The sequence below is a fragment of the Piliocolobus tephrosceles genome, chromosome 9 (assembly GCF_002776525.5).
Source record: "Piliocolobus tephrosceles isolate RC106 chromosome 9, ASM277652v3, whole genome shotgun sequence".
In the NCBI taxonomy this organism is placed as follows: Eukaryota; Metazoa; Chordata; class Mammalia; order Primates; family Cercopithecidae; genus Piliocolobus; species Piliocolobus tephrosceles.
The window spans coordinates 100,488,441-100,503,857 of record NC_045442.1 but is presented as its reverse complement, the minus strand read 5'-3'; the positions used below and the strand labels follow the sequence as shown (position 1 = coordinate 100,503,857).

The 15,417-nt window shown below is 39.5% G+C and overlaps 1 long non-coding RNA gene across 2 annotated transcripts in view; it reads right to left on the bottom strand.

The window, feature by feature from the left end:
* The window catches only part of LOC113219693, a 113,832-nt gene extending 98,677 nt beyond the window's left edge, over nt 1–15,155 (bottom strand). For both annotated transcript variants that reach the window (XR_003306657.1, XR_003306658.1), the window contains exon 1: nt 15,044–15,155. This is a non-coding gene — a long non-coding RNA (uncharacterized LOC113219693). The remainder of the gene's footprint in view (nt 1–15,043) is intronic.
* Between the last annotated feature and the right edge of the window lie 262 nt (nt 15,156–15,417).

Genomic DNA, 15,417 nt, shown 5'->3' with positions numbered 1-15,417 from the left:
AAGAATTTATTTCTCTCTCATGTTACAGTCAAGAGGCAGACAAGTGGTCAAGGGAATGTAAGTAGCTTTGCTCCATAACGTCATCCAGAGACTAAGATTCCTCCTGTCTTCTCTTACCACTCCTTGGGGCACTGCCCTCAGGTGCATGATTGAAGCTAACTCACCAATGCTTCATTTATGGGGATGGGAGGGAAAAGAATATGACTAACAAGCCGCTTTTTTAATACAAATATGCTTTTAAAAGTAGCATATGTCACTTCCACTCTCATCCCTCTGGCCAAAACTTAGAAATGTGGCTTCATCTGGCTACAAGGAGCGTAAGAAATACAATTTCTACGTAGGGGTTATGTGCCTAGCTAAATACGTATCAAAGGTGGGAGAGCATCCTTCTTCCCACTCTGGAATAGTCATTTCCTTTCTAAAGGGATAACTTGAAGTCTCATCCAGTTATTGGATTTAGCTTAAAGTCTAGGTCTCTGGGCAATACACAACCCTCTTCAACCCATGCACGTCCATGTAGCTCCTTCCTAGTGCAGTGGCCCACAAACTAACAAAAGAGTATGACCTCTGCTCTCTTATCACCACCATTACACCCAAAATACAACTGTGGAATACAAATGAGATTAATGCAATTAAGTCTCCCATTCTGAAAATAAAAGAAAGCAAACACCTATTTTTATCAAAGATGAAATACTTCTAGAAATGAATTGCAAAGTATCTCTGCTCTAGCAAGAAGGCAAGTCCCTTTGTTCATTTCAGATTCTATTCTCTGAGGGGAAAACCCTTGTACAGGTGTCTTGGCAGTCTTGGCTTTGCCTTTGGAAGATTTTTTCTTTTCCATTATCACTTCTGGTCATACATGAAGCAGACTTGGAAGAGTACGTGCTCCAAGAGGACAGCAAAGATCTAATAGCCTAGTTCCTGCTGGTGCAAATTTGGGACCAAGGGTTGCTTTAGGTGACAAACAGTATCAAACCATCAGAGGCTTTTGCAAGCCAAACTTATGGGATCTTTGGCAACACAACCTCCTAAAAATTTCAAATGGTCTGTTTGCCTCAGTCAGTTCCAGAAGAAAGTAGTAACCACAACTAAGGATTTAATCTGGTCATAAATATCAAGCTTGTCAACTCTCTTGTTTTGTGACACAGCCATTCCTCCCTCTCTTCAACCTTCTCTTGATTGAAGGTTAGCTACCTTGAGATTATCTGATTCACATCAGGAGGCTTATACTACTCCAACCCACTGACATCAGGACAGGCCATGTGACTTGAGATATCCCTTCTGACCTGACTGATTTCAGGCTTAGCCATTTGACTTGCTTTGGCCAATAAAATATGAACAAAAGTAACACGTGCCACTTCCAAGACACTGGTTCTGCCATATATCTTTTGCCTGTCACAAGAAAGGCAATGTCCCAAACAGGCTTATTCCTTTGGCTTAAACACTGGAGTGACAAAGTATGTGGAACACAGCCACAACTAACATGTCATGAGTAAGAAATAAACCTTTGTTGTTGTAGGCAACTGAGATTTTGTATTTATAACTGAAGCTTTTACATAGTTGAAATGACTGGTTGAGGTGGAAAAGCAAATCCTTAATTTAAACCTTGCCTGGACAGTCTGCCACTGTCAGGCCAAGAAAATCTAACAGGAGATTCCTGAGAATGACAAATTGACTCTCCTCCAAGTTTTTAGAGGTGACAGTCTCACTGAACATTCTGCCACCGTGTAATAAGGGTCACCAGTTTTCCAGCCTATAACATGTTTTCTACTGTCTGTCGACCAACCACTTAACCAGTGCTATACATTTCAGCTTTTTAATTCTGGAACACCATTTTGGGTGCCAATTTTGTACTATACAGGCTATGGGCTAAGCTGCTGTAATACAGTGATACCAAAAACCAGTGGCTGAAACAAGAAAGAAGTTTATTCTCTTCCTTGAAACAAGAGACAGATAGGCAGATGGCCAAGGAGAAGATGGAGAGTAGTCATTGGTTCTGCTCTCCAAGGTCATCCAGAAACCCAGGCAGAGGGATCTTTAGGTTCAAGGTAACTGTTGCCATTCTAGCTGCTGCTGCTTTCAGTTAGGGGGAAAGGGAGTGAAGTGGGCAGATGAAGTTCAGGACAAGCACCTTATATTTACAAAGGTAACTCAGAATTTTCACATATCACTTGTGTTCTTATCTAACTGGCCCAAACCTAATCACAAAGTCACACTTATTGGCAGGAGGAGTTTAAAAACAGTCTCTATGTGCATAGCCATGTATCTGGCTAAACCAACAGGGTTCTGGTAGTAAAAGAAAGGAGGAATTAGATATTGGAGCAGAATTAGCAGTCTTTGCCACACTCTCATACAATCTATTCTCCATAGTCATCAGTTTCTTTAAAGGCATGGTTCAGACAATGGCACCCTCTGTTCCAAACCCTCCAGGGGCTTCCTATTTCACTTAGCATAAAAACCAAAGTCCTCACAATGACCAACAAGTCTTCACACAATGTGCCCCTTCATTGCCTCTCTAACCTCATCTCCTAATATTCTTCCCATAAAATAAATACCAAATATATTAAAAACCAATGTATAAAAGGTAAAACTGTAATGCTAATGAAAGAAAAAGTTAAATAACATATTTGCAACCTTGGGATGATGGAAGATTTATTCAAGATCTCAAAAGCATAAACATGGAAAAATTTTGATGGCATCAACTTTGATGAATTGGACACCACAGACAAAATTAGAAGATAGGCAAAAGACTGGAAGAATATGTTTGCAACATCTAAAAAAGGCAAGGGATTAAAATCCAGTGTATGCCAAGAACTGCTGCAAAAACAACAACCAAAAGATAGAAAGTGCAAATGAAAATCTGACAAAAAGGCAGAGGCAGACAATTCACAGAAAGTGAAATTAAGTTTGCCAGATAATATACAGGATGCCCCACTGAATCTGAATTTCAGATAAATAATTATTGTTTTTTGTAGAAGTGTGTCCTGCATATTGCATGGCCCATACTTACACTAAAAAATCATTTGTTGCTTACCTGAAATTCAAACTTAACAAGGTATCTGTATTTTTATTTGCTAAATTTGGAACTGTAAGTGAAATCCATACAAGTGAATGAAGAGAATCTCACTCTCACTCACTAGTAATTAAAAAAATGCAAATTAAAATTTGAGCTACCATTTTACCCATTATACTAGCAAAAACTAGAAAATAAGTCTTTTATTGAAGAACATGTAACTCTTTTTTTTCATTTTACTACAAAAGATAACCAAACCTAGGATTCTTTATCATATCACTAGGCAAATAAGAGCCCAACTCTTCACTGCATGTACACAGAGAAAAACACATTTCAAACCCATTTATTTCATACTGCAGATAACAAGAATAATCCTAGTAACCATATTCAGGAATCAATTTTTTCCCAAGAATTTTAAGTACATATTTAGTGTGAACCTAAAATAATCAAAAGGGTCAGACTGTAGTTTAGAGTTTATTCAAGCACAAAGGTTGAGGACTGCAGCCAGGGACAAAACTTCCAAGTTGCCTAGCTGAGTGCTCCAGAAAACAAAAGAGAGTCTCAATCTTTTAAAGAAACAAAGGACGAATCAGGAGAGGGGGCAATTACAAAAGCTGTTCATCAGAAATTCTCATTGGTTTACAAAAATAACATTGCTTGGTGATTGGGTATATGTTGTTGAACTACAGCGTACATGGCATTTTATGGGTACTTGGCGTCAGTTAGTCTGGAGCCCCAATAGCAAGCAGCTTGAAGGGGTCATTATTTAGCTCTATGGGGAATGAGATGTGACTGCTGTTACATTTTAAATGCCTTTCTGGGCCTGATAATTTAAAGGAGCTTGCATTCCCAGATAAAAAGGTTTTTCTTATTTCTCCTTAGTATAAATTTGTAAAGTTTAACTGTTAAAGACAACAATGTTTCAATATCTTTAGTAGTTAAACAACAGCTCTGTCAAAAACAATATTACTTATTGTTCATAATGTTAATGTCATAATATATCATAAGTAATTTTATAATATATTAATTATAGTATTAATTTTCACACTAGGCTAAGATTAACCTCTTAAGGTTGACTATCATACAGGTCAGAAATTTCGTCTGTCAACAGAGACAAGAATCAGACTTTACATTTTTAAAGAGTTTTCCCATAAAAATATCTAAATCACAAACATAGGTTTAACAGTGGATTATTCCTACCTGGAAGGCAGGAATGAAGGTACGACACAAAACCTGTAGATTAAGGAAGGAAATAGAGGCTGCATATAAAAATAACAGCAACCTTTTTTTTTTTTTTTTTTTTTTTTTGAGACAGGCTCTCACTCTGTCACCCAGGCTGGAGTGCAGTGGCGTGATCTCAGCTTACAACAGCACCCATTTTTTAACATGTTATGAGCTTATTATATACGTAAATACAGACAGCACTTAGGGCATTTAAAAATAAAACTTCAATACAAAAAAGAAATTACACCAAAAACTCATTCTGACTTCTATAACTTCTAAGATAATGAATGCCCTAAATGTATTTTAACATCTCCATAGGAAAATAATACTTTAAAATACTACTGTGAAAGATCAATTTAGAAAAAGTTTTGTCACAGAGTAGTTATAGATAGTACAGCAGTTCTTTATTTCATTCTGAAAAAGAAAAATATTCTAAATAAATGTTAAACAACTGAAATATTGGGTTGGTGCAAACATTAATTGCAGGTTTTGCATTGCTGGAATTTGCCATTTGATATTGGAATACATTTTTAAAATAAATGTGACTATGTTATATATCATTTTAATGGACATTTCTCACTTTATGTTTTTGTTCCTAATGATTTATTACTTGCTGTTTATGTTTATTTTAGACTATGGAAATGATGTTAGACAAATAGCGAATTCCAGTGATTTTCTTATTCGGGATCAAAATGGTTCATAAAGCAGCAGAGACAACTTACAACATCAACAACGCATTTGGCCCAGGAACTACTAACAAAAGTACAATGCAGTGGTGGTTCAAGAAGTTTTGCAAAGGAGACTGAAAATGAGGAACATCATTGCCGGCCATCAGAAGTTGACAACGATCAATTGAGAGCAATCACTGAAGGTGATCGTCTTACAGCTACGTGAGAAGTTGCCGAAGAACTCAATGTTGACCATTCTATGGTTCTTTGGCATTTGAAGCAAATTGGAAAGTTGAAAAAGCTGGATAAGTGGGTGTCTCAGGACCTGAGGGAAAATTTTTTAAAATCGTCATTTTGAAGTGCCATCTCATCTTATACTACACAACAATAACGAACCATTTCTCAATCGGATTGTGATGTGTGACAAAAAGTGGATTTTATACCACTGGCAACAACCAGCTCAGTGGCTGGACCCAGAAGCAGCTCCAAAGCACTTCCCAAAACCAAACTTGCACCAAAAAAAGGTCATAGTCACTGTTTGGTGGTCTGCTGCCAGTCTGATCCACTACAGCTTTCTTCTTCTTTTTTTTTTTTGGAGATGGAGTCTGGCTCTGTCACCCAGGCTGGAGTGCAGCGGTGCGATCTCAACTCACTGCAACCTCTACCTCCCAGGTTCAAGCGATTCTCCTGCCTTAGCTCTCAATTAGCTGGAACTACAGGTATATGCCACCATGCCTGGCTAATTTTGTGATTTTAGTAGAGATGGGGTTTCGCAATGTTGGCCATGCTGGTCTCGAACTCCTGAACTCAGGTGAGCCACCCACCTCGGCCTCCCAAAGTGCTGGGGTTACAGACGTGAGCCATCACACCCAGCCCACTACAGCTTTCGGAATCCTGGTGAAACCACTACATCTGAGAAGTACACTCAGCAAATCAATGAGATGCACTAAAAACTGCAACACCTGCAGCCAGCGTTGGTCAACAGAAAGGGCTCAATTCTTCTTCATGACAATGCCCAATCACACGACACACAACTAACGCTTCGAAAGCTCAAAGAATTGAGCTATGAAGTTTGCCTCATCTGCCATATTCACCTGACCTCTTGTCAACTACCACTTCTCCAAGCATCTCGACAACTATTTGAAAGGAAAATGCTTCTAAAACCAGGTTTTTGGAAAGCAGAAAATGCTTTCCAAATCCCAAAGCATGCATTTTTAAGCTACGGTAATGACCAAACTTATTTCTCATTGGCAAAAATACGTTGATTATAATACTTCCCATTCTGATTAATAAAGATGTGTCTGAGCCTACTTATAATGATTTAAAATTCATGGTCCTAAACCGCAATTACTTTGGCACCAACCTAATACTTTATATAAATGGTACTATGATATAATAATTATAGTGACATGATTTGCAAATACTAAAATATTTTGCTTGCCTTGTTCTATAAAATATATGTAATACAATCATTAATCCTTCATAATGTTGATAAGAATAATTTCCAAGTAACTTTCAAAAAGTAATCACTTCTAGATGTATCTCTAATAACAGCAAAAACAACACACTTCTAGATCTATAACTGGCATCTATCAAGACTAATTTTGGCAGGCACATAATACAACACACTTCCACAAGAGAAAAAAAAAATAGACATAAAAGCAACACAGCCTTCACCATAATTTTTAAAGCATTAATATATTTCCACAAATAATATATTACCTTTTGAACTATATATAAAATAATCCTTGAGGCAGCTTGGGTTCCAAATATATTATCCTGAAATTGATAGAAAACAAGTGATAGTTGTACATCCATTTTTCTTTTAAGTTTCAGAAGAAAAGGAAAATCAAAAGTATGTTATATTAGCACCATGGCTAACATTAACATGTCTGACATAAAAAGTAAGTATTCTTCAACTTCAAGAAAGGAAAAGATTGTTCTTTGACTCTAGTTGTGAGCGGGAAACAAGTAACCACAAAACCAGTTTTAAATCTACCCCAATCAATCCTTAAAGTCTACTCAACATTTCCACTTAAGTACTTTGTCAACAAAGTAAGCCAATCAGCAACTGCCCGCTTCAGTACCTTTGCTCCTCAAAGCCCGTCAGTCTCTAAACTTTAACTTAAAGCTGGCTACTCCTTAAATTTTTGCACTTTTCAAAATCAGCCAATTTCAAACTCTGTGCTTCCTCAAAACCCTATATAAAAACATCTCTGCGTGTTTAAAGGACCATGTTCTGCAAGTATGGTTCTCCCCTACTCAGCAAGTATGGTTTACCAAAACTCAGATAAGTTTCTAGTTAAGTCAAATTAGAATGGGCTTACAAACACTGAATTACCAATGATTCAAGTGGCAACATAAGTATCAAGAGACCTAAAATTGAGTTAGGCAAAGACTTTGTGAATTTATCCAGAAATTGTCAGATTTATTTAGTGGAGAATATCTGAAGACGCAGAACAGCTCAGTGGAAACAGCCAAACTACATTATGAGTTGGGTGACACTGAATAGGTTATTTAATATCTCAAAACCAGTTTCCTTTTCTATGGAACGAGAGTAATAACTCTATTTCACAGTACTGTCAAGAAGATTAAATGGGATAACAATAACTGGTAACTTTAAAAGATTCCTAGGTATAAAGTTCTAGATTTGCTTTCATCACTAACTTGCTAACACATATGGAAAGTCATTTAACCTAAGTCTGTTTCTTCATTGGTCTAATAGTGAGGATAATGCACGCCCTACACATTTTATGGATTGTTCGTAACAATCAAAAATGAAAATTAATGTGAAAAGGATTTTGATAGATATAAACCATGAAACTCTGAGATAGCTAATTTAACATACACAACAATAAAGGGAATTCACACTAGGAAACATGTTACAATCCAGGATTATATAAAGTCCAGATTAAATTAATTTTAGTAAGAAATATATTCATAGCCAAAAACAAATGTAAAAACACTAGACACACTGGCAACCAAAAAAATTCAAGGCTACTATTATTAGATTCAAGAATTATTTCCCATTCAGTAAAAGAACCAAATTAGCTCAGCTATCCAACAGACTAAAAGCAGTACAACACAATCCTTTGTCCAAGTCAGGCATTTGCCACTTAAACCTACCACCTCCATTTCTAAAGTATTAAAAAAAAAAAAAAAAAGGAACGGAAGGAAGGAGGGAGGAAGGGAGGGAGGGAAGGGAGAAAAGATATTACAGGATTTCTCAACATCAGGAGTACTGACATTTTGAACTGGATAATTTTCTGTTGTTGAGAAGTTGTCTTGTACATTGTAGGACATTCAGTGACATGCTATAATGGCCTCAATCCACTAGATGCTAGGAGTAATGCCCCTACACACAAATGTGACAACCAAAAATGTTTTCTAGACATTGCCAAATGTCCCCAGAGTGTGTTGGAAAGTAAAACATCATTCTGAGTTCAGATTCATCACAGTATCATCTTCCAGTATTTATTTCACACTGATTGGTGGCTTGCAATGCAAATTGAAATTAACAGCTTTGCAATTTAAGAGCCGAATAAGCAAATACTCCCTGTAGAATGGTAACAACTTGAAGAATAATACCTAGGTAGTTATGGTTAAATTATTCCTTTCATCAACATACTGGTTTTGCTTAACATTCCCTAAGAATTTTCTTCTGGGTGTTTTGGGGTTAAAACTTGGTTAACCTGTCACTAAAGCTTAGTCTCCACCTAGACTTACTAATTATTAGCCATTAGTGTTATGTGTTAAAATCAAACCTAAAGATTTTAATCTCTTTTTTTTTTTTGAGATGGAGTCTCGCTCTGCCGCCCAGGCTGGAGTGCAGTGGCTGGATCTCGGCTCACTGCAAGCTCCGCCTCCTGGGTTAACGCCATTCTCCTGCCTCAGCCTCCCAAGTAGCTGGGACTACAGGTGCCCGCCAGCTCGCCCAGCTAGTTTTTTTTTTTCTGTATTTTTTAAGTAGAGACGGGGTTTCACCGTGTTAGCCAGGATGGTCTCGATTTCCTGACCTCGTGATTCGCAAGCAACCAAATGTGAAATGAAGCAAAACTAAGTGCTACTTATATAAATTATTTAAATATATTCAAACATTTACAGTGTAAAGCACACAAACAAGCATCCAGCTACTACCGCAAATATATACGAGTTGAAGATAATAATGCAAAAAAAAAAAAAAAAAGTGACTGCAAGTAGAATTTTGATGAAAACAAAAAATGGGGAAAGGAGTCCCTATTTAATACATGGTGCTGGGAAAACTGGCTAGCCATATGTAGAAAGCTGAAACTGGATTCCTTCCTTACACCTTACACCAAAATTAATTCAAGATGGATTAAAGACTTAAATGTTAGACCTAAAACCATAAAAATCCTAGAAGAAAACCTAGACAATACCATTCAGGACACAGGCATGGGCAAGCACTTCATGACTAAAACAAAAAAAGCAATGGCAACAAAAGCCAAAATTGACAAATGGGATCTAATTAAACTAAAGAGCTTCTGCACAGCAGAAGAAACTACCATCACAGTGAATAGGCAACCTACAGAATGGGAGAAAGTTTTTACAATCTACCCATCTGACAAAGGGCTAATATCCAGAATCTACAAAGAACTTAAACAAATTTACAAGAAAAAATCAAACAACCCCATCAAAAAGTGAGCAAAGGATATGCACAGACACTTCTCAAAAGAAGACATTCATGTAGCCAACAGACACATGAAAAGATGCTCATCATCACTGGCCATCAGAGAAATGCAAATCAAAACCACAATGAGATACCGTCTCGCACCCGTTAGAATGGCGATCATTAAGAAGTCAAGAAACAACAGGTGCTGGGGAGGATGTGGAGAAATAAGAACACTTTTACACTGTTGGTGGGACTGTAAACTAGTTCAACCACTGTGGAAAACAGTGTGGCGATTCCTCAAGGATCTAGAACTAGAAATACCATTTGACCCAGCCATCCCATTACTAGGTATATACTCAAAGGATTATAAATCATGCTGCTCTAAAGACACATGCACATGAATGTTTATTGCAGCACTATTCACAATAGCAAAGACTTGGAACCAACCCAAATGTCCATCAATGACAGAGCGGATTAAGAAAATGTGGCACATATACACCATGGAATACTATGCAGCCATAAAAAAGGATGAGTTCATGTCCTTTGTAGGGACACAGATGAAGCTAGAAAACATCATTCTGAGCAAACTATCGCAAGGACAGAAAACCAAACATCGCACGTTCTCACTTATAGGTGGGAATTGAACAATGAGAACACTTGGACACAGGGTGGGAAACATCACACACCGGGGCCCATGGTGGGGTAGGGGGAGGGCAAAGGGATAGCATTAGGAGATATACCTAATGTAAATGATGAGTGTAATGGGTACATTTCACCAACATGGCACATGTATACATATGTAACAAACCTGCACGTTGTGCACATGTACTCTAGAACTTAAAGTATAATTTAAAAAATAAATAAATTTAATTCAAAAAATTATTTAAATGCTCAGTATGTACTATCACTGGGCTAGACACACTGTTTTCAACAACAATCTTCATATATATAAAATTACTCATAAAATCGTTTAAAATTTGCTTGTGCAAATGTAAATTTTAAAAGGAATCTGACTTACTATCTAGGATGTTATATTTCACATGGTCAGTGTTAGAAACAGAGGCTCCTATTGTTTTCAGATAGAACTTACCATCATTCCCCTCTGCTGGGAGCTACCTGACACAATTAAATAACCATCAACCTGCCCTCACTGAGCCTGAACTTAAAATTCAATATCGCCTGAGCATCAGTAGGCTATTGACTATGCAATTTTACTTTATACCATATATGGGTATCTGATGTTCCTGGGAAACTAACTGCAAATGTGGTATAAATAAAGACTAATCATTTCAACTCCATTAAATGTAGGGAAGCTACAAGAGCAGATTTAAAATGTTGTGAACTGCAAAATCAGATGGCACCCCTCTACATTTATGTTAGTAAAGGGCTCCTGTTTAGGAGTAATCATATATTGGGTTATTTAGATACTTTCCCAATGAAAGCTTAAAACAAAATATAATTTTATATATTTTAAAAAATTCTGAAATTAACCATAAAATCTACAGCAGTGCAATTTTATACAATCCTTAAATGGTTTAAATTTGAAATACTCATTTATTAGTATTTATAAATAAAATAATAATAATTTTATTATTAGGAAGTAATAAAATTGTGACAACTGTTGAGGTTATGGTATGCCGTGAAAGATCTACAGGAACAAGACACATCTTTTTTTGTTTGTATTGTTCTAGTCTCCATGTTCTACAATGTTCCAGCTATACGAGATGTAATCTGCAATTCCACCTATGACATATATCACCAGATCCCCTTTCTATAACCAAAAAAAAAATACATGTCAATGTTAGAGATAGTCAGCAGAGAAACTCAAACTTATTCCAATATGTGGAACTTTGGCATGATATACTTAAACTGGTGGAAACCTGCCTGAATACCTCACCCAGCCCCTCCATCACCCTCTATTATGCAAGCTGCAACATTTCAAGCCAACTCCCTTATTTCTCTGGTGAACACTGTCAACACTGAGGTAATAGAACTGAAAAAACTCATCACTTCACAAGGATAGTCAAATATCAGAATTTATTTCATTTGGTAAAAATTCTATCATTGCCAAATAAAACTAATATAAATATAGTAAAATATGCATGATTTTGAGTAATTCTTTTGTTGAAAAGGACTCTTGGGGAGCCTCAACTTCATCCTGCAACAGCTTAGGCATTCTTCTGCCCCTTTGCCCTTTTCATGCCCCATCTCACAAGTCATGGAAGCTGAGGAGGGGAGGGTGCAGAAAACCAGAATGAACTAATCAGCATGTATTTATGGATTTAGTCTACTCTAATCTTATTCCCACAGGTTTTTCCTCACACTCTGCTCCTCTAGGTAAAGAACTACGTTTTATTCATCTCTGAACTTCCAACACCTAACCAAATGCCCAGCATATAAAGTCATCCCTAACATCTACTGCACAGCAGGCACTGGATTAGGGACTAGAGATAGAGAAGTTAAAGAGATAGACCTTGCCCCTATGGAATCTACAGTGGCAGAATGGGCAGGGGAATACCAGATACTGGCTGCATGAACCCAATCAGGTACATAATGAAAGACCAGTTAGCACAGTCCCACTGCCTATAATATTTCTCCCACAGCCAACCAAAGCTTAGATGAAAAACAAAAGCAGACTTCCTCTTCAGAAAAATAAATGGGTATCTGCAACCCTGACCATTCCCCTGAGTTCCAAATTCACAGGCATGCATACTCAACATGTTCACTCGGAGGTGGTTACAGAGATTCAATGCATGGACTCCAAAGCCACACTGCTTAGGTTTGAATCCGAGCTACATCGCTCACAAGCTGGGTGACTTCAGACAAGTCACTTATAACCTCTTTTTGCCTCTATTTTCTCATGTGTAAAATGGGGACAATAATGGTTGCTTGCACATACAATTCTTATGATGATTAAATGAATTAATATAGGTAAAAGTAGTTAAAACCCTGCCTGGGACTTGGTTTACACTTATATAGTACTTACTATTTTCACTAGCATTGTTGTTATGACTATGTCTAACAGGCATTTAGAACTTGTGCAAAACTAAATTTGTAATTTTCCTCAGTAAACAGCACCACTATACTTCTAGTTGTTCCAGGCTAACCCTAACAAATCATCACTTCTCCCTTTTCCTCAAATTCCACATCAGCTCATCCTGTCAGCTCTACCTTCAAAACGCATCATCAGTTCTACTGCCTACCATCATCTCCACAACTCCTACCCCAGCCCAAACCACCATCATTTCACCCGCAGGGCACAGCAGCTTTCCCCCATTTTCACTCCACCCCACCCACTCTAATCTACAGTTAATTCTCCATATAATAAAACTTAAATCAGACACCAGTCCCTTGATGCAAACCTTCCATTGGTTTTCCACCACAGTTAGAATAACACCTTTACTTCACCACAGCCTACAAGGCACCCCACGGCCTGCCTGGCCCTTGACCATCATTGGCCACAACTTTCCCCCTTCCCTGCTGTGCTCTAAAACACTCTCGCTGTGTCTGGACCACCTCGGAGCATTGTTCTGTGCTGTTCCTGCTGTGAGGCCGAAACTACAGTCACCTGGGGCCTGGACTCTGACGTCAGACCACCCACGTTCAAATAGTCTCTACAACGTTTTAGCTGTGCAACCTTTGGCAAATTCTTAATCTTTCTGTGTGCCAGTTGCCTCATCTATGAAATGGAGATATTAGGTTATACCATAAGACTTCTAAAACTCTAATTTAGTGTTCACAATAGCGCCTTACATATGGTAAGCTCTACTTTTTCTAAGTGTTCATTGCTATTATTGTTCCTCTCTGAAACCTTCTTACCTCAGGCTTTTTCCCTCACACTTCAATTGATTCAAGTGTCCCTGCCTTTGAATGGCTCTTCCTGACAGATCCTACCAAAAACAACTTTCCCTGTTCCCCCACTGTCCTCCTCTCTTCTTCCTCCCCTTCACTGCACGTAGGACTATCTGAAATTACATTATGCACGTATTGTATTGTTCGTTTATTTCCCACTGCAACATGAGCCCTGCTAGGCTGGAGGCTGTCTTCTTTACTGCTCTATTTCTAGAGATTTCTGACTCACATCTCATCCAGGCTAGGGGACCAATGCAAATCTCCTAATAACAACAGCACACTTAGAAAGCCTTTCATTTGCACCTCGTGATCTTATCTGATCCTGGAAAAACCAACAGCAGATATACCATCAGTTCTCATTTTAGATAAGAAAAACAAAGTTCCAAGTTTGGGTGACTTGTCCTTGGACGCGAAGCGAGTTAACGAATAGAACAAAAATTAGAAGCCCTGCTTTCTGATTCAAAGGCTCCTCCCACCCAGATGAAAGGATATCACACTCCTGAAATGAATTTACAGAAATGTGAACTCTCGCGCTCCTGTATAAATACACCCTGAAGTGTGCACAGTATTCTTCTCTTCAAAGCTCCTGACGAATACTAGTCCCGGAGTTTGAGAGGCATTATAGTCTAGAAACAACTAATCGATAATGTACTACCCCTTGACCAAAATATTCAAGCAGTCAGATACGATGATTGGATATTCTCATTCTTTTAATTTTTTACAACAATCCTTAAAACTCAGTGAGTCTATGTTGTGTATAATGTGCTAGTTCCAGCATACTGAAAGCTTCCTCTGCAAAACCCAGACAAGGGGGGCATTGTAATTGTCAAGAGTACCATGCTAACTAACGATACCTGTTATTTCTTGGGATCCTCATTCCATCAAGTTTACTGACAACAGTTCATATCACCCAACAGGCCCCAGTGTGGTATAGGATCAGATGGATGGAAGGTTGTCGGGGGTGGGCAAAATAGTGAAAAAGTTCCCCGTCTACAAGATGCCTGGTCAAATGGCCAGTGGCTACCACATTCCTCAGAATAACCAAGTGTCTGTGTATAAGCTTCCTCCTAGCAAATTTACACACTTGTGTTATCTCACGTGTTCCTAGTGCTGTAGGAACGACCATTAGGGAGGCCAGAGGCTGCTGTACCTCCACTTTACACAAAAAGAAAACTGAGGCAAGTGGTTATCTTATAAATGTGTCCACGACGACTTGGTCACTTGCGGGATCCCAACGGCCAGGACATAGGATTCCTACTCTCTGAGAGGAATCCTCCATCCCCGACTTCACGTGTCAAACTCCAGGGCTGAGAGGGAGAAGAGGAATCTAAGTCTCTTTATCACAGAAGAAAAAAAGGGACTCTCCATTTGGACTTTCCGCCCCTTCTAAGGCCTCGCTCCCAGGCTCGGGGACGCTCCCCGCCCCAGGGAAAAAGGTGCTAGCCCTGCCCCACGGGGCGCGGCCTCGCCTCCCGCACCCCAGATCCCTCCCGCCCAGCAGGGCGCGCTGCCACTCTGAGCAGGCACCTGTCCCTTCGCCACAGTCGGCGGCTACCCAAGGAACTGACGCCCCCACAGCCACCACCACCGCCAGGGCTGCCAGCTGCCAGCGGGCCCCACAAGCCCAAGGAGCTACAGGAATCCTCGTAAACTTACAGTTTTCCTACAGCGTGCGCGTCACGGCGGGGTGACGTCACGGGCCCAGCGTTCGGGGAGGTCAGGCCAGCCGGCGCGGGCCGCTCGGCCCCCAGGCTCCGCCCTCGCCCCGCCCCCAGCGCTGCGGCGGGAGACAGGCCCCCGAGCTCCACGCCCCCGAGCTCCACGCCCCCGAGCTCCACGCCCCGCCCCGTCGCGGACACCGCGCGCAGGCGCAGAAGGCCTCAGAGCCCGCATGCTGGTGGGCTTCGCCGGCCGGGGCGCCTGCGGCGGCCTCTCCTCTACCAAAGCCTCACTCAAAGCCCGAAGCCGGGGCTAGCGTAGGAGGAGGGGCCGACAAAAGGGGACAGAGACCTTCAGAAATACTGTAAACA